Raw genomic sequence first — 18696 nt, 5'->3', positions numbered from 1 at the left:
GAAAGAGGAGGAGGAGGGAGAGGAGGAGGAGGGAGAGGAAGGCGGGGTGGGGGGTGGGGGTGGGGGGGGGGGGGAAGGGGAGTAGCAGCTAAGTTGGCCTAGCGCCTGCTTGAACCCTGATTGACATATTTCCGCCTGGTTGAGCCGTCACTTTTTGCGTGTGTTCAACAGCCACTCAGTAACCGCCCTGTTGATTCAGTCTGCGCCTCTACACGCCAAAAAACAAACTGTACAATTCGCCCGCTTCCTCCGCAAACACGAGAGGATGGGCCCTTTGATTAATAAAGCAGCTTTTCCCAGCAAGCCCTGCTCCGAACGGGTCTGGTTTCAAATTAAGGGATCAGAGTCGTGTTTTAACGGAGTTGTGGCACGGTTTGTCTACCATACATTGTTTGCCCGACCTGTCAAAACGTCAGGTCAATTTCATTCGCGCGGGAAGATGCGCGCGCACCATGTGGTTGTTATAATTCAATGTAGGTTTACCGAGAGGGTAAATGCCGTGTGGGTTATAAAACGATTTGGGAATTTGGGGGGTTCTCATGGGCATCAGAAGTCAAATGACTCACTAAATAACGTTTCGGCCTTGTTTGCGAAATTTGTTGGTCTTTCCGTTTTCCTGGATTTTGCCTACCGCCGTCCCTTACAAACTGATCAGCGTCCGAGACAGTCACTACAGTTTCAAATTCCGTTTGTTTAACCCATTTTTTGGCAAGGTCACTTCGCAGGGTCATATCGCAAAATCAGCAAAAGAAAAACGAAAAATGTTCAAGCGGAAAACAAAGAGGCTGCCAAATCTTCAATTAGACTTGCAAACAGTGACAGTTGCGCATGCGCATCAACACGCACAAATTTGAATGTATTTTCTGGAAAATTGTTCTACGTGAAAATGGAAGCAATTTCAATGTTTGTGTGTGTGTGTGCCGTGATTATGCAAGTTGACAATAACTATCACACTAGCAAAAGCCAGTAACAATTTAGCACGAGCAGCAAACGTTTTGAGCATTTTAGACTGGAAGCGTAAGTACACCTGGTTGATCACACGTGTTCAGAATTCGGACACTTTATATGCCCAGGGGTTGTACTGTACCGGCAAATAGGTCTCCAGGCGACGGCTGTTTGTCTGGCTATGGTTCCAACGGTGCAAATAGGCCACCAGGACAGACAATGCAATAAAGCGGAGTGTAATGATGTATGCATACGATGTAGATCATGTGTTAGTACAGTCAATCCCCGTGGCAAAAACAGGTCAGCAGTGCCTTGCGCACACTAGCCACCACTTGAATTTCTCTTTCCCCCCCCCCCCCCTCCTCCAGGAGTTACGGGGGCCAAAATCGTTTTAACGAGGGCAATAGATAAGCAAACATGTTGTTGACATCCAGCCCGTACCATAAATAGAGTCAACTAAAATAGAAAAAGAAGAAACTATAACTGGAGGGAATAAAAGTTAAGAGAGGGAGACATACGTACACGCATGCACACATGCATCCATGCACACACACACACACACACACACACACACACACACACGTACACGCACACGCACACACACACACACACACACACACACACAAAGCCTAAATGAGTTACCAAGTGAACAAACACACTAATACCATCCAGCATCCAGGATTGACTATCACTTTATACCCACAGCAATTTACGGGAAAGTGTCAGTCTTAGTTACTGACCAAAACTGTTGAGCTAAGACAGCGCTGTCCACATTTTTACGCATGGAGGGAAAATGTGTGATCTCTATATCGATCACTGCCCTTACTTCCCGAATTAGGTCGCCGGAATGTTCCAACATGGAAAACAACTCCAAAAAGGCTTTTATGATCATTTTTCGTGGGTGGGTGGTTGCACATGTTCTTGATCTGTTCCCTCAACGATAAAAAAGTTTTTTTTAATTTTGTATTTGCTGGAATCATAAGACGTAATAGCAGAGGTACATGATAAGATGACGTCTTCTGAAGGAATATACGACTGTTGTTTGCTGGTCTAGTAATGTTACTACAGAGTTCCTGTCATGTCCGCATATTTGCTATGATAACACTTTTAGCTGCTCCCAAGAGTGTCTTAGTCATCTCAGTTACCACATTGTCAGTATTTACAAAGTCTTTCGGCACTGGTTATCTCAGCGAATACAGTCTTGCATGCTTAGCAACTTGCAAATTATATGCTCGCCTTTTCAGAAGGTTTAAGAAAAAAGAGTTTATTAAAGGTGTTCTGTTTGTTCTTAGTCATTTTCCACAAATACATTCAGAAACTTCTCTGTAACGACAAAATTAGCTCCAGCTGACAAACCGCCTTATTTTTGCACATTAAGTCCAAGCAAAATTAGCCGTTTCTACTTTGAACATCTGTTTATTTTGTATGTAGCAAAGAAACGCAGAACAAAATAAAAGCCATACGGCACTTAGCAGTTGGAAAGTTTTGGTGAGTTTTACAATGCCTTGTTAGAGGTCCAGATGCATACATTTTACATAGTATGATATTTATCTATGTGATTTTTTTGTTCTTGTTTTTTTAGTGTTAGAAAAACTTAAGAATTTACCTGGACAGAACGTGCCACGAATCAGAAAACAAAAAACAACAAAAACAAACAAACGGGGGTTGGGGGCAGGGATGAACAAGCAATTCCTTAATGGGCATTGGAAGGCTTGACAACGCCAGCACAGCATTTGTCCGTCTTTCCTGTTGTTCATTGCTTTGTGTTCCTCGTCTTGCTGTATCTGTACGATAGTAAAAACATGGCCTCGCGTGCCTCCGTCAATGTTCTCCACTATAACATCAGAAATCAATGCAAACTGGCCTCCATGGATGTCATGCGAGCCAACAAAAGACGAAGGGGTTAGTGACCGTTTGACCATTTCCGCTGACCATGCTTTTCTTTTCGATTTAAGGGCACAGACCTTCCTGTTGAAAATAAAAGATCGGTTTACTATCTCAGGTGTGTCTAAGCTTTAAGTGGGGTAAGGTGATCCCTCCACTTGGAGACATATCACACATTAACAGCCTGGTACTAAATATGCCACCGAATCAAATCTTTTTTAAAGGGGGAATTTTATGTTTGATGAATTCATTTTTTAAAAACCTTCACCCATATAAATGTATGTTAAATGTATGTTTATTGTAAATACGTGCCAATGTATATTTGTAAACTTGTCTATATAAAAAATATAAAAAATAAAAAATAAAAAAGACACTCGTGGCGCGAAGCAGTGTTACGACTTTTTGCATTTCTCCTCCGGTGTGTTTGAACCCGTCGTGTTGACCATTCAATCTATTTTTAAAAAAACCAGGAAAGGTAAGTTATTGGAAAGTTTAATTTATGACCAAACAAAACATAACAACCACGGTACTTCGACCACAGGCGGAAGGTATCGTCCACTGGACTACTACTATCACTGAAAGACTACAAGGTATGTCACTCACCTTCGAGTCTTCTGTGTTCTTGGAGTCGCTTCCTGGGGAAAAATATTGTTCAAGACGGTTTGCCTCTTCCTACAGTCTGTGTAAGGTCAAATAAATACAGTTGAATGATTGTTTGGACTATTATGTGCCTTAAGTTTTCAGCTTCCGTCCGCTGCAGGTTGTTTTTAACCATCATTTGGACGAATCTTCGTTTGCGAGCCGCTGATATCCACTTTGTGTCAAATCATGTATCCGCACCGAATATGCATACCAGCGCTCATTGGTCTAAAACATATGTAAATATTGTGCAGCAAAGGGAAGCTACCCACGGGAAAATAATCATCGAATATCCTGTTATTAACCAATGAGCGCTGGTATGCATATTCGGTGCGGATACATGATTTGACACAAAGTGGATATTAGCGGCTCGCAAACGAAGATTCGTCCAAATGATGGTTAAAAACAACCTGCAGCGGACGGAAGCTGAAAACTAAAGGCACATCATAGTTTAAACAATCATTCAACGGTATTTATTTGACCTTACACAGATTGTAGGAAGAGGCAAACCGTCTTGAACAATATGTTTCCTCAGGAAGCGACTCCAAGAACACAGAAGACTCGAAGGTGAGTGACATACCTTGTAGTCTTTCTGTGATAGTAGTAGTCCAGTGGACGATACCTTCCGCCTGTGCTTCGACCCAAAAGACTTTAAAGTGGTCGGATAGACAAACACTTATGATACAAATAATGAACTGAGCTTGGTAAGTGTTTTGGTTTCCAGTCTCTGGAAATGAGTCCAATCGGTTTCCAGTCTCTAGAAATGATTCCAGAGACTGAGAACAGAAACACCTTCTTCGCTAAATTAATCATCTGGATCATAAATGTTTGACTGTCTAACCATTTTAAACTGAGACCTTCGGGTAGATGTACCGTGAGAGTAATGTTTTGTTTTATCATAAATCACACGTTCCAATAACTAAAATCTAAAGTACAAGATGACTGTTGGTGAAAACACAGCTGAAAAACAAAATAACAAAAATAAGTTCCAATAACTTAAAATTCTTTTTTTTTATTCGAAATTTGGGAACGTTAGCAATCTCTCTGTTGGATTTCATTCAGTCTCATGCATTGCAAATCTCCCTACACTCGAAGACATACATCAATTCAGCAGCATGACTATACATGCTTTCTTAAAAGCGTAAAGTTTCTGTTAAATCATAGTTTCTTTTCCCGGAGAAAGCTATGCCTTATCAACTACGCATGCCACTTACAAACATTCGTTTGACAAACAGTCAACAGCTTCAAACATCAGTTCAGGCTCAAGCGTGTATTTTTCTAAATAGGCTTTACAATGTCACGATCGAAAGCTTGAATTGTCACGTGAACACAACCTTGAGTCGCTTGTGAATTCACAGAGCATTCACTGTTAGTCATGATGTCTTTCTGAGCAACATCAATTTGCCATTCGCAGACAGAAAGATGCCTCGTTCGGGAATTCTCTTAAAACTAAGTTGCTTTGTCAAACTAAGTTTTGATTTAGCGCTCCATAAGCACTCTCTTTTAGCTGTTTATGATTTCAGATTAGGAGAAAAACAAACTTCTCAAGACCAGCCACACAATTCAGTTACCACCCATAAGTATATCGCGTGACCCTCTATGCATAATAGTGACGTGACTGTTCTAGGTTGTAGCTGTCAGATTCAGGCTGACCATTTCTGCAGCAGCAAAGGATCGAAACCAGCCCCCCCCCCCTCCCCCCGCTCCCCTCACCCCTCCTCTATTGGATCCCCAGCCACTAAGTGGACGATCATTCCTCCCATTTTCTGGGCCTGGGGGGGGGGGGGGGGGGGAGAGCGGAGTGTATGTGTGTTTCTGTGCCCTGGGAGGTAGTGCGGTGTTCAGTGGTGTTAAGAATTGGAATGGAGAGTAATTGGTTTTGGTGAAGGCTACCAACAGAGACTATCGATAACATTTGGCGAGTTTCTTTTCCCTTGAAATATCGCCAGAGGCTCGTTAGTCCCTTGATATTCATCCGCTGGGTCTTGACTGAGATACAAGCCATATAAAAAAACCACTCGTGTTGTAACCTCTATGTATTGTATTGTATTGTATTGTATTGTATTGTATTGTATTGTATTGTATTGTATTGTATTGTATTGTATTGTATTGTATTGTATTGTATTGTATTGTATTGTATTGTATTGTATTGTATTGTATTGTATTGCATTGCATTGTATTGCATTGTATTGTATTTGTCCCATTGCACTTTAAAAGAAAGAGTTATTCATGAGTTGAAGAATGAAGGATATTATGGAACAGAAATTTGATTCGATATAGTTACGTTTCTTGGCTATTTGACTATTATAAAGCAACACGTTTCTGGTGAGGTCAAAGCTTACACACGCATAAAGCAAATCGGCACAACATTTCATAGCACAGCAGTAGAGAAACCAAGGAGCTAGGGAGAGACACAGAATGAGACAATAAGGGTACGAGAGAGAGAGAGAGAGAGAGAGAGAGAGAGAGAGAGAGAGAGAGAGAGTGGGTGAGTGAGTGAGTGAGTGAGTGAGTGAGTGAGTGAGTGAGTGAGTGAGTGACATACAGACAGACAGACAGACAGACAGACAGACATACAGAAACACATAGGAAGACAGAGACAGATAATCAGATAAAGAGTGACTGTGACACAGGACTATTTCCCCAGGGCGTAACCTTTTCCCGAACAGTACAGCGTGCAGAGTCTCAAGATGGCGTTCGCGGGAGCGAGGAATTGGCTCAATAAATGTTTTACACTCTTCACTGCTCACAACTTCCGCTGGAAACGTCTGGGCTCTTTATGGCTCCATCTTCACCCTTCAGATCCATAACTCAATCTCCTGCAGCCATAACACTTTTTGGAGACAGCTCTGTAACTTTTCCTTTAAGAGGGATGTTGCTCGCCTTTTTGTTCCGCTGAATGGAGCATTTATGGCTGACACAGGCTCGGGGAGTAAGCCTCAGATCTGGGAGAAGATTAAGGCTCCTGTGTTGAAGTGCGAGGGACGCTGTATATCAGCGATCCTTGGGGATTTCCATGGTTCTCTTGATTAGACAAAAGGAGGAGAGGTTGATCCTGTATTCGTATCGATTTCACTGACGAGCAAAAACAAAATTCAGAGAAAAAACAGAGGCGATTAAGAAGGAATGATAAAAGGACAAAAACTCGTTGAGAGATATCATCAGTAGAAAGGGAAACACGGTGATGAAAGAGCTTCTGGTTGAACGATTTCCATCGATATCATTCTGTTGATTAGCCTATGGGAGGAGAGGATAATGCTGTATTCGTATCGATTTCACTAGCAGGACGAAGAACACATATTTATTTTGATTACAACCTACTGCATTAAGAACTCCCACCTTTCCAGAAACAACCTGTTCAACTTCAATGATGTATCTTCAAACTACTGCATTGCTGATACCTTCTGTACCCCTTCTCTCCCATCCTTTGCCCCTCTCCCTCCCCCTCCCCCCTCCCACCCTACATGCCCGCCTACCCTGAGATCATTAGTAACCCCACTAGACGGTAATATCGTATGTTTTAAGTAACTGCATAATTATGCTTGTGTGTTGCATTGTTGTCTCCAGTCTGCCTAAGTGATAGTATCCACCCCCCCACCCCCCACCCCCCCCCCCCCGCCCCCCTCCCTACTACCTCTCCCTCCCCCATCCAATCTGCCAGACAAAAAAGAAGAAAAGTCTGTGGTTGTGACGGTTAATCGATTGGTCTATATCGAAATCGATCGGCCCACGGAGAACGATGATTTACGTCTAGGCAATCATTTGATGAACGCTGTCAGCGATCGCCCGAAAATCGCCCGCTTCTACCCCTGCGCCACCGCGAACTCAATCGCAGTTCCGCAGTTCTCTCCCTTGTGCTCTTCTCTGTAACGTAAGGGGCAATCATCCGGGTGACTGTTTGTAGAGGGCTCTCCGTGAGTGATTAGCCAATCGCAGCCCTTTTTACTGAGTACCGGAAGAAGACATTGTTTGCTGAAAGTTGAAGCTATTTTTAGGCGCAGACGGCTCGGATGAAGAATGGTTGATACAGTAATGGCAGCTCATGTGCAAACTATAGTTTGCGATTATATATTTTGGATGAGCTATATTCTACAGCTGAAAATATTTGCTCTGTGGAGTCAAGATGATTGTTGTCCTTATTGGCTCTATGTGTTTGTGAGTTGTGGTGTGTGTGTGTGTGTGTGTGTGTGTGTGTGTGTGTGTATGTGTGTGTGTGTGTGTGTGTGTGTGTGTGTGTGTGTGTGTGTGTGTGTGTGTGTGTGTGTGTGTGTGTGTGTGTGTGTGATATTTATTACTGGGATGCATCGATTGTTTTTGCATTGCGGGTTGTATCAGTTTTTGCATTGAAATCAGTGGGAGGAGCATATACGCTACTTTCAAACTTATTATGTTTATTTTCTTGCGATTTTTTCTTTCAATTTCCATTAAAACATTTATGCAATGTGCAGCGTCCCAAATGCGGTTCACTTCCTTTTTTTCAAGTTGCACACTTTGCTTGATTTGCAAAAAAACGGACGAAGCGGAAAATACGCTGTGGCGGAAATATCTTGATAAGGAATGGCATTGGACCATAGACCAAATAGCCTGGACCGCCAACTCGTCACGTGACCCTTCGAGGTTACGACTCTCGACTTTCAGGGGCGCGTGACGTCCAGTTTGAAAGGCGAGCGATTCGAAGACAGCGAAAAGAAAGCACGCTCCAGTTATTTGTGACAATGGGAGGTGACAATGAACTGGAATTTCCAAAACTCCAAACTAAACTTTACAAAACTCATCGAAAAACATGATCCATATGCACTTTTGCTGAGTTTATTTTAGCATTTTCACAACTTACCTCGGCAACTTCGTCCATGTTTACAATCGACACCGGATATGACATTCCCCCGATTTCTGAAAGGCCATGTAAGCGTAGGTTCCTAAATGCGAGTGGCCGCTACCTCTTAATAGAGAGAAAGAGCGGAGAGAGAGCTAGTTGGCGGTCCAGGATAAATGGTCTATGCATTGGACTGAGAGCGAGACAAAGAAAGAGACAGAGAAAGAGAGTGTGTGTGTGCGAGAGAGATGAACAGAGAGAGAGAGAGAGAGAGAGAGAGACAGAGACAGAGACAGAGACAGAGACACAGAGAGAGACTCAGAGAGAGAGAGTGTGTGTGCGAGAGAGATGAACAGAAAGAGAGAGGGACAGAGAGAGAGAGAGAGACAAAGAGAGACAGATATATAAATAATAGACGGTTAAAAAATGAAACTGTACTAAGTTGTGTCCCTTTAAAACAGTGAGGCAAACACGCGTGGCTATACTGATCAGTAATGGAGATCCATCATGGCGGATCCTACAGTGGAACCCCCCTTTAAGACCGTCAACAATCTGAGAAAATCAGGTCTTACAAAGGGAGTACATTTACAAAGGTTATGAACAAAACGTCTGAGAAAATCAGGTCTTACAAAGGGAGTACATTTACAAAGGTTATGAACAAAACGTCTGAGAAAATCAGGTCTTACAAAGGGAGTACATTTACAAAGGTTATGAACAAAACGTCTGAGAAAACAAGGTTGTAAAAGGGAGAAAGTCTTACATTTGAACGAGGGGTGGGGGGTGGGGGGGGGGGGATCTTAAAAAGGAAGATCCACTGTATTGTGCTCAGATCAGTATAATATCTACAAAACCCTGCCTATAATTATGAGTTATTAAGACGGTATTCTGACAGCCGTCTGTATATAATAATAACGGATATTAATGCACACACACACACACAAACTACACACACACACACACGCACACACACACACACACACACACACACACACACACACACACACACACACACACACACACACACACACACACACACACACACACACACTCTCTCTCTCTTTCTCTCTTACTTTCTCTGTCTGCATCTCTCTGTCTCTCTTTCTCTCTTTCTCTGTCCCTCTCTCTCTCTTTCTCTGTCCCTCTCTCTCTTTCTTTCTCTCTCTCTCTCTCTCTCTCTCTCTCTCTTTCTGTCTCTCTGTCTCTGTCTGCCTGTTCTTCTGTCTGTCTGTCTGTCTGTCTCTCTCTCTCTCTCTGTCTCTCTGTCTCTCTCTCTTTCTCTCTCTCTCCCTCTCTCTCTCTCTCTCTCTCTCTCTCTCTCTCTCTCTCTCTCTCTCTCTCTACCTTCTTAAAAGATCTGGTAAGGTCTACATATGTTTCGTAGACTTCCGCAAGGCTTTTGACTCAGTCAATTGGGCTATGTTATGGAATGTATTACGCAAGCACGGGGTTGGCGGAAAGATGTTGAACATCCTGCAAAGTATGTACAAAGGAGTGAAGTCTTGTGTTCGCACCGACGATGGCCCATCGGAGTTTTTCCGTTGTCCATGTGGAGTCCCACAAGGTTCTGTGCTTTCACCAACATTGTTTTCATTCCTGATTAATGAACTGGCACTTGAAATGTTTCAAAACGGTAAACATGGAATACAGTTAACACCTGACGTGATGCAGATTCTCATATTGCTGTTTGCCGACGATGTACTCTTGATATCCTATAGCGCAGCCGGGTTACAGAAACAGATTGATGTGTTAAAACAGTTTACGGATAAGTTGTCCATGACAGTCAACCTGGATAAGACAAAGGTAATCGTTTTTAGAAAAGGAGGATTTTTGGCAGCAAATGAAGCCTGGAAGTACGGGAACGAGGACATAGAGGTTGTGAACAGTTACAAGTACTTGGGGCTAAATTTCACCACAAAATTGTCATTGACGCAAATGGTCAGCGATCTGGCCTCAAAGGCAAAGATAAGGACTGGCCAAATCCTAAGATGTTTGTGGAGGCCAGGCAACATACCTAGAAGCGTATTTTTTAAAATATATGACGCACAGGTCCTCCCGATCTTAATGTATGGATCTGAGCTGTGGGGATTCCAAAGGTTTGAAGCTCTTGAGAAAGCCCATTTGTTTGCATGCAAGAAGTTTTTGTGTGTAGGACGACAAACACCAAACAAGATGGTATATGGTGACTTAGGCCGCTACCCACTTTATGTCACTTCGTCGGTTCGCTGTATTAAGTATTGGCTGAGAGTGTTACATTTGCCAAGCGAAAGACTCCCAAGGAAAGCATATGACATGATGAAACATTTACAGGGTTATGGCAAGAAAACATGTTCTCATTATTTGAAAGAAATGTTATGCATGTACGGCTTTGGAGATGTCTGGCTGCAACAAGGTGTAGGCGATTTGAATCGATTTATAGCAGTATTCAGACAACGACTGTTTGATTGCTTCCAGCAAGACTGGCACGACAGCATCATGAACTCGGAGCGATTTGAATTTTATTCGCTCTTTAAACAAGAAATTCGCGCTGAAGTGTATATAGACCATATTCAGCTCCGCTGTTTTCGAGATGCATACATACAATTTCGATTTGGTGATTCACCCATAAACACTCACAAATGCCGCTATCGAACTGACGTTGTACCGGGCCTTTTGATTTGCCCTGTATGCAGAGAGGACGTGGAAGACGAGAAACATGTATTGTTTGTATGCAAAGGATATTGTGATTATAGACGTGATGTCAAAATACTAAGAGAAAAAACCCAGAGTGAAGATGCGAACAGTATTTTACGTGTTATGTCTGTAGATAAAGGGGATTCAGTAGTGCATGTGGCCAGATTCTTATATCGTGTTTTTCAAAAAAGGAAAAGTTTTTTGGACTAGTTACCCAATGTGGAACAGGTGAACGAGACGGCGATGTGTTATACATAGTTTGTGCCGTGGAATGTTAGAGCAGGTTTGATTGTAAATAATGTATGCTGGTGTAGTACACTTGTGTTGTTGTACCTATTCAAATTGTTGATTTTTGCGCTGGAAATGTTTGTATGTTAGAAAGAGAGAGAGGGGGAGAGAGAGAGAGAGGGAGGGAGAGAGAGAGAGAGAGAGAGAGAGAGAGAGAGAGAGAGAGGGAGAGAGAGAGAGAGAGAGAGAGAGAGAGAGAGAGGAGAAAGAGAAAGAGAAAGAGAGAGAGAGAGAGTTTGTGCCGTGGAACGATAGAGAATGATTGAAAGCCGATAATGTATGTTAGCACTGTATGTTAATTCATGCGCTGGATATGTCTTTAGGTTTAAGAGTGAGTGAGAGAGAGTGAGAGCGTGCGTGCGTTTGTGTGAGTATATGTTAGAGAGAAAGAGATAAAACCGGTTGATTGTCCATAAATACAAACACACGGCATGTATTACTGACCCCCCCCCCACACACACACACACACACCCCCCGTTGAAATGAACCTTGTGTGTTTAATCAATAAAATGTCTTACGTCTTACGTCTCTCTCTCTCTCTCTCTCTCTCTCTCTCTCTCTCTCTCTCTCTCTCTCTCTCTCTCTCTCTCTCTCTCTCTCTCTCTCTCTCTCTCTAAACTCTAGGACTTATCAAAGTTGCATTACACACTTATCATTGATGAGCAACATCCTGAGCGGACACTGCACAACATGTAAATCGGAGCTTATCTTTTACTTAATGCATTGATCGCTTGCTTCCGCTGATCAGCGGCATGTGTATGCCTCATTTTTACATTTAGTCAAGTTATGACTAAATGTTTTAACATCGAGGGGGGAATCGAGACGAGGGTCGTGGTGTATGTGTGTGTCTGTGCGTGTGTGTGTGTGTGTGTGTGTGTGTGTGTAGAGCGATTCAGACTAAACTACTGGACCGATCTTTATGAAACTTGACATGAGAGTTCCTGGGTATGAAATCCCCGAACGTTGCTTTCATTGTTTTGATAAATGTCTTTGATGACGTCATATCCGGCTTTTCGTGAAAGTTGAGGCGGCACTGTCACGCCCTCATTTTTCAAACAAATTGGTTGAAATTTTGGTCAAGTAATCTTCGACAAAGCCCGGACTTCGGTATTGCATTTCAGCTTGGTGGCTTAAAAATCAATTTATGACTTTGGTCATTAAAAATCTGAAAATTGTAAAAAAAAATAAAAATTTATAAAACGATCCAAATTTACGTTCATCTTATTTTCCATCATTTTCTGATTCCAAAAACATATAAATATGTTATATTCGGATTAAAAACAAGCTCTGAAAATTAAATATATAAAAATTATTATCAAAATTAAATTGTCCAAATCAATTTAAAAACACTTTCATCTTATTCCTTGTCGGTTCCTGATTCCCAAAACATATAGATATGATATGTTTGGATTAAAAACACGCTCAGAAAGTTAAAACAAAGAGAGGTACAGAAAAGCGTGCTATCCTTCTTAGCGCAACTACTACCCCGCTCTTCTTGTCAATTTCACTGCCTTTGCCATGAGCGATGGACTGACGATGCTACGAGTATACGGTCTTGCTGAAAAATGGCATTGCGTTCAGTTTCATTCTGTGAGTTCGACAGCTACTTGACTAAATGTTGTATTTTCGCCTTACGCGACTTGTTTTTTCTCAAAAAGGGCACAACTCATACACAACCAAGAAACTCCCGACAGAGTTATTTCTAAGTATAGTCTTTTTCTCAAAAATGATGTTGCGTATCTTACACAATTTGAAAAAACTCACTATCCACGATCATTTGGAAAGCAAAGTGCAACGTTAACTCCTCCTATTTTCTGAAAACTCTTATCTTCCTGAAGACTTCGTAAATCTGATTTCACTAGATATCAAACGGGATTCTGCCCGAACACCGACAAAGAGTCTGCACATAAAATCGACTCTGGCAGATAAATCCTTCAACACTTCGTGACATTGAACCGGCTTTGCTATTACAACGAGCATGCTTTTTTGCCAGACGCAGTATCCACTGAACAATACTTCTGCCATGCTTTTCTCAGCCTCTGAAAGAGCATTCAACGCAGAACCAACGAATAGAGTAAACTTGTCTCTAAGCCTTCTCCAACGCAGAATAAAGTTGTCTCTGAGCATTCCGCCGTACTCATTGATAGACCAAGAAAGCCCTTTCAGTGCAGAACCAGCGAACAGAATAAACTCGTCTCTGAGCCATCCTGCCGTACAAACTAAACTTGTCTCTGAGCCTATTGCCGTACAGAATAAACTTGTCTCCAAGCCGTTTTTCCCTGTGATTGATACATATCCTAAATGATGTCGTCTTAAGGGTATAGGACGTCTGTCTGCTTTTGCAGCGTTCTTCAAGACGGAGAGCAATGTGTAAGAAGATTAAGGAGCTCTCGGGCCAATACTTTGCGGGTGTGGAAGCTGTTCGCAAGAGGATTCTTTGGACTATCAGGGACTTGGTGATTGAGGCCCTTGTATTGTCGTCTGCTGAAGAGAACTGTCAGACTGTTACGGGAGATCTGAGAGGGTCGCTAAATGTCAGGGAGTCTGGAATGGGATTCTTATCCCATTGGGACTAGAAAAAAAATATTTTTGAGTTCCGATACTGTGATTTTTAAAATAGGGGAAAGAAGTAGAACGTAATTTGGGAGAGGAGGGGGATTTTTTGAGGATAAGGAGTCGTGGGGCAGGAACAGGTTGTGTGTGTGTGTGTGTGTGTGTGTGTGTGTGTGTGTGTGTGTGTGTGTGTGTGTGTGTGTGTGTGACGGTGTGTGTGTGTGTGTGTGTGTGTGCATGGATGAGTGTGCATGGGTGTGAGTGCATGGGTGTGTTTGGGTGTGTCATGTATTTAATCTTACGGTCGTACGCTCTCAGGGGGCAATCACGAAGACTACATCAATACTGAATAATAATATTAATATGGTTTCCGCAAAATGGAACGTCTTGCGTATCTCTTTACAACAACACACTCTCGAATTTGGAAGACAGTTAAAGGGATAAAGTACGAAATCACACCACTCAGACAAAGATTACTGACCATAAAACAATCATCGTTGCTGTTCCTACACCACTCAGACAAAGATTACTGACCATAAAACAAACATCGTTGCTGTTCCTACACCACTCAAACAAAGATTACTGACCATAAAACAAACATCGTTGCTGTTCCTACACCACTCAGACAAAGATTACTGACCATAAAACAAACATTGTTGCTGTTCCTACACCACTCAGACAAAGATTACTGACCATAAAACAATCATCGTTGCTGTTCCTACACCACTCAGACAAAGATTACTGACCATAAAACAAACATCGTTGCTGTTCCTACACCACTCAGACAAAGATTACTGACCATAAAACAAACATCGTTGCTGTTCCTACACCACTCAGACACAGATTACTGCCCATAAAACAAACATCGTTGCTGTTCCTACACCACTCAGACAAAGATTACTGACCATAAAACAAACATCGTTGCTGTTCCTACACCACTCAGACAAAGATTACTGACCATAAAACAAACATCGTTGCTGTTCCTACACCACTCAGACAAAGATTACTGACCATAAAACAAACATCGTTGCTGTTCCTACACCACTCAGACAAAGATTACTGACCATAAAACAAACATCGTTGCTGTTCCTACACCACTCAGACAAAGATTACTGACCATAAAACAAACATTGTTGCTGTTCCTACACCACTCAGACAAAGATTACTGACTATAAAACAAACATCGTTGCTGTTCCTACACCACTCAGACAAAGATTACTGACCATAAAACAAACATCGTTGCTGTTCTTACACCACTCAGACAAAGATTACTGACCATAAAACAAACATCGTTGCTGTTCCTACACCACTCAGACAAAGATTACTGACCATAAAACAAACATCGTTGCTGTTTCTACACCACTCAGACAAAGATTACTGACCATAAAACAAACATCGTTGCTGTTCCTACACCACTCAGACAAAGATTACTGACCATAAAACAAACATCGTTGCTGTTCCTACACCACTCAGACAAAGATTACTGACCATAAAACAAACATCGTTGCTGTTCCTAAAATGCCAGACCTCCAAGAACGTCACAGAGAAAACTCCCAGGGCGACTTTTTTTTAAAACAACTTTTTATTCATGGAGACATTTGACAAAACGGCATTCATAAAAAATAAAGAAATGTGACCCTCCACCACGGAATGAGTCGCATGTCACCTGCGCTAGGCTTAATATAAGTCCGGGGAGCGTCTGGTAACAGTGTGAGGGTCACCTAAGTCACACGCTCTTTTCTAAAACGGTTTTCACCACTGAATAGAGCATAAAAAACTCTTTGGAAAAATGTACAAATATGAAAACCATGCAAAGGTGAAATGCGACTCATTCCGTGGTGGAGGGTCACATTAATGAAAAATATGTGGAAGGAAAAGAGCAACGAAATAAAACCGAAACAAATAAAATCTGGACAACAACAACAACAACAAATGAAGGAAAAAAGAAAAAAAAGAAAAGAAAGTGAGACAACAACAGGACAAACTAAAACCCTAACTTTTAACCTAATTTGTAACATAATGCAGACAGGTAAGTATTACGTAAGATTAAAATAAAGCCACAGATTTCGGACTGCGAAAGTAACTCTCTGCAGTCTCTAATGATGACAGCGAAATTGCTGTCGTACAGTTCGATAATTATACACGTGTGTATTACATCAGTGAAAAATATTCAGTGTCAATCCTACCTTCGAAAATAATTCAATTTGTCCTCGTTGACCAGGTTCAAATTGCCCTTTGCAATATGATTTTGGTTCACTGTTACAATCATTATATTTGACAGGTACGCACCTGATCCTCGAGGAGTGTTTGACAAAACGGATGAGTGTAATTGACATTTTATTACGAGCTTGTTATTTTTCGGGCAGAAGCTATAGTTAATTTTGATAAATGCGTTTCGGATGTTGCTCTGTCAATTAGCGGCCGTTGTAAAAGATTCAACAGAGCGATCAAATTTACTTTATAAAGAGAAATTGTGTACAAAGTGTGTGTTTGTGGTTTATGTGTGTGCATTCATTTCCGTTATTACTACAGACGGCTGTCAGAATATCGCAACGCCATCCTAATAACTCATAATTATACGCAGGCTTTCGTGGACCAATCATTTTATCACTACCAATACAATTTCCAATACACCTTAATCCCTGATTCATCTTTCGTGTTAAAAGGCCCTCCATCAAAGGAAACTATGAGGTATGGGTTTGCTGAACCCTGTCTCAAAACTACTTGCGCATAAATCAGTTTTACGATGCATGCGTACGCACGCACGCACGCACGCACGCTTACACACTCACACAGAGACAGATGGACAGAAATACTACACATACAGACAGACACACACACACCTAAGCAAGCACGCATACACACACACGCACGTACGTACGCACACACACACACACACACACACACACACACACACACATGTACGCTCGCGCGGATGCACGCACGCACGTACGCTCGCTCGCACGCACGCACGCACGCACGCACGCAAACAAACACACACACACACCCACACACACTCACACTCACACACACTCTCATTTTCTCTGTCTGCATCTCCGAGTCTCTGTCTCTCTCTGTCTCTGTCTCTCTGTCTGTCTCTCTCTATCTATCTGTCTGTCTCTCTCTCTCTCTCTCTCTCTCTTTAACTATCTCTGTCTTTGTCTCTTTCTCTCTCTGTGTCTCTGTCTGCCTGTTTGTCTGTCTCTCTGTCTCTGTCTGTCTATCTATCTGTCTCTCTGTCTGTCTCTGTCTCTGTCTGTCTCTGTCTCTGTCTCTCTGTCTCTCTGTCTCTCTCTCTCTCTCTCTCTCTCTCTCTCTCTGAACTGTCTAGGACTTATCAAAGTTGCATTACACACTCATCATTGATGACATTGTTGATACGGCGCAGGAGGCTGACCTCAATCTCTCAGTACACGTGAAACACGTGGCTCTCACCTGCGACATGTGTTATTTCGTTTCTCACTCACTTTCGCACCCCTTCCAGTATTATTATTGCCTTTATGTCTGCTTATCGTTGTGATTCTTGTTGTGTTTTTGTCTTCACGTGCGTGTCATGTTTGTTCCAGGTGGGTTTTTTTGTTTGATGGTTTAAATGCAGTTTTTCTCACTCATGTGTTTATGATTACGCACAAGGATGATGGATGTTTGGAAACACAAGTTAAGAGCTGAAAGACATCTATACAGTCGCTTAAGATTCACTGGCAGGAATTGAAACAAACGCGCAGACAGGTTTATAACAAAAAGTCATATGCACAAACACATGCACGCATGCACGCAAGCACGCACGCACAGACACACACACAGACACACACACACACACACACACACACACACACACACACACACACACACACACACACACACATATATATATACAAGCGCGCTGGAATATGTCAGGCATCTGTGTTTGCTCAGTTGGTTTCTTTTTCTTGTTTTCAGACAACAATCAAGCACTGTTCAAGTGGATAACAAGTGTACGACGGATAACCACCAACAGCAAGGTAAGCATCATTTGTACTTCCCCCCCCCCCCCCCCCACCAACCACCCCCACCCCCAACCCCATCCCCACTCTCGTCCACCGCTCACAGACGCGCGCACTCCCACGCATGACGACGCTTCCGCAAATAATATATGAATGCACAATGTCGTCGTTGCCTTCAATTCTAAACACACAGAACTTAAGGTTTAAGGCTAAGCATAATCTTCTAACCTTTTCTTTTAACATAATAATACAGAGTCTAATTGAAAACAGAGAGAGAGAGAGAGAGAGAGAGAGAGAGAGAGAGAGAGAGAGAGAGAGAGAGAGAGAGAGAGAGAGAGAGAGAGAGAGAGAGAGAGAGAGAGAGAGAGAGGGGGGGGGAGGGGTCACACGAACACAAACCCCGGCAAAGAAACAGTCAAACCAAGGCACGAAGTGCAGAAACTCGAGAAATCAGTTGCAGACAGACAGTCTCCAAAGCTTATAAACAGACTCACTCTCTTGAGAGCTCTCCTTAACGGCATATGTTTCAACGCGCGAGGGTAAAACAAAGAGAGCAAAGAAGTAGCTAAACATTTTAAAATCTTAGCGAATTGAGTATGTAGAAAAAACACAAACTTCTTGTCGAAATGCTGTGTCAGAGACCGGAAACGGGAAGCGAAGGCGGGAGGCAGCCGCCATGTCATGGGAAGAGAAGTGACGGACAGGAAGCTGACTGGAAGAGATGCGCGTATGACACTGGGAACGGTTTTTGTGAACTAAACCGGCTGTACTTGAGATGTTCGACCTTCTGAGAAAACTGTGTTTGTCTGTAAGTTTTTTTTTTTTTTTTTTTTTTTTTTTTTAGACATCTGAAGATTCTTAAAATATCTTTTTGTGGGGATCAGTTGCTGACTGACGTTATCATACATTGGCTATATTTTA

The 18696-nt window shown here is 42.3% G+C and overlaps 1 protein-coding gene across 1 annotated transcript in view; it reads left to right on the top strand.

Moving 5' to 3' along the window:
• LOC138976672 (zwei Ig domain protein zig-8-like) overlaps positions 1-18696 on the top strand; it is a gene marked incomplete in the record, with an annotated part of 297407 nt that overhangs the window by 93293 nt on the left and 185418 nt on the right. The window contains 1 exon segment of the mRNA XM_070349551.1: positions 17732-17793.

The sequence above is a fragment of the Littorina saxatilis genome, linkage group LG1 (assembly GCF_037325665.1).
Source record: "Littorina saxatilis isolate snail1 linkage group LG1, US_GU_Lsax_2.0, whole genome shotgun sequence".
NCBI classification, from domain to species: Eukaryota; Metazoa; Mollusca; class Gastropoda; order Littorinimorpha; family Littorinidae; genus Littorina; species Littorina saxatilis.
This window is presented reverse-complemented; position numbering and strand designations above follow the sequence as displayed.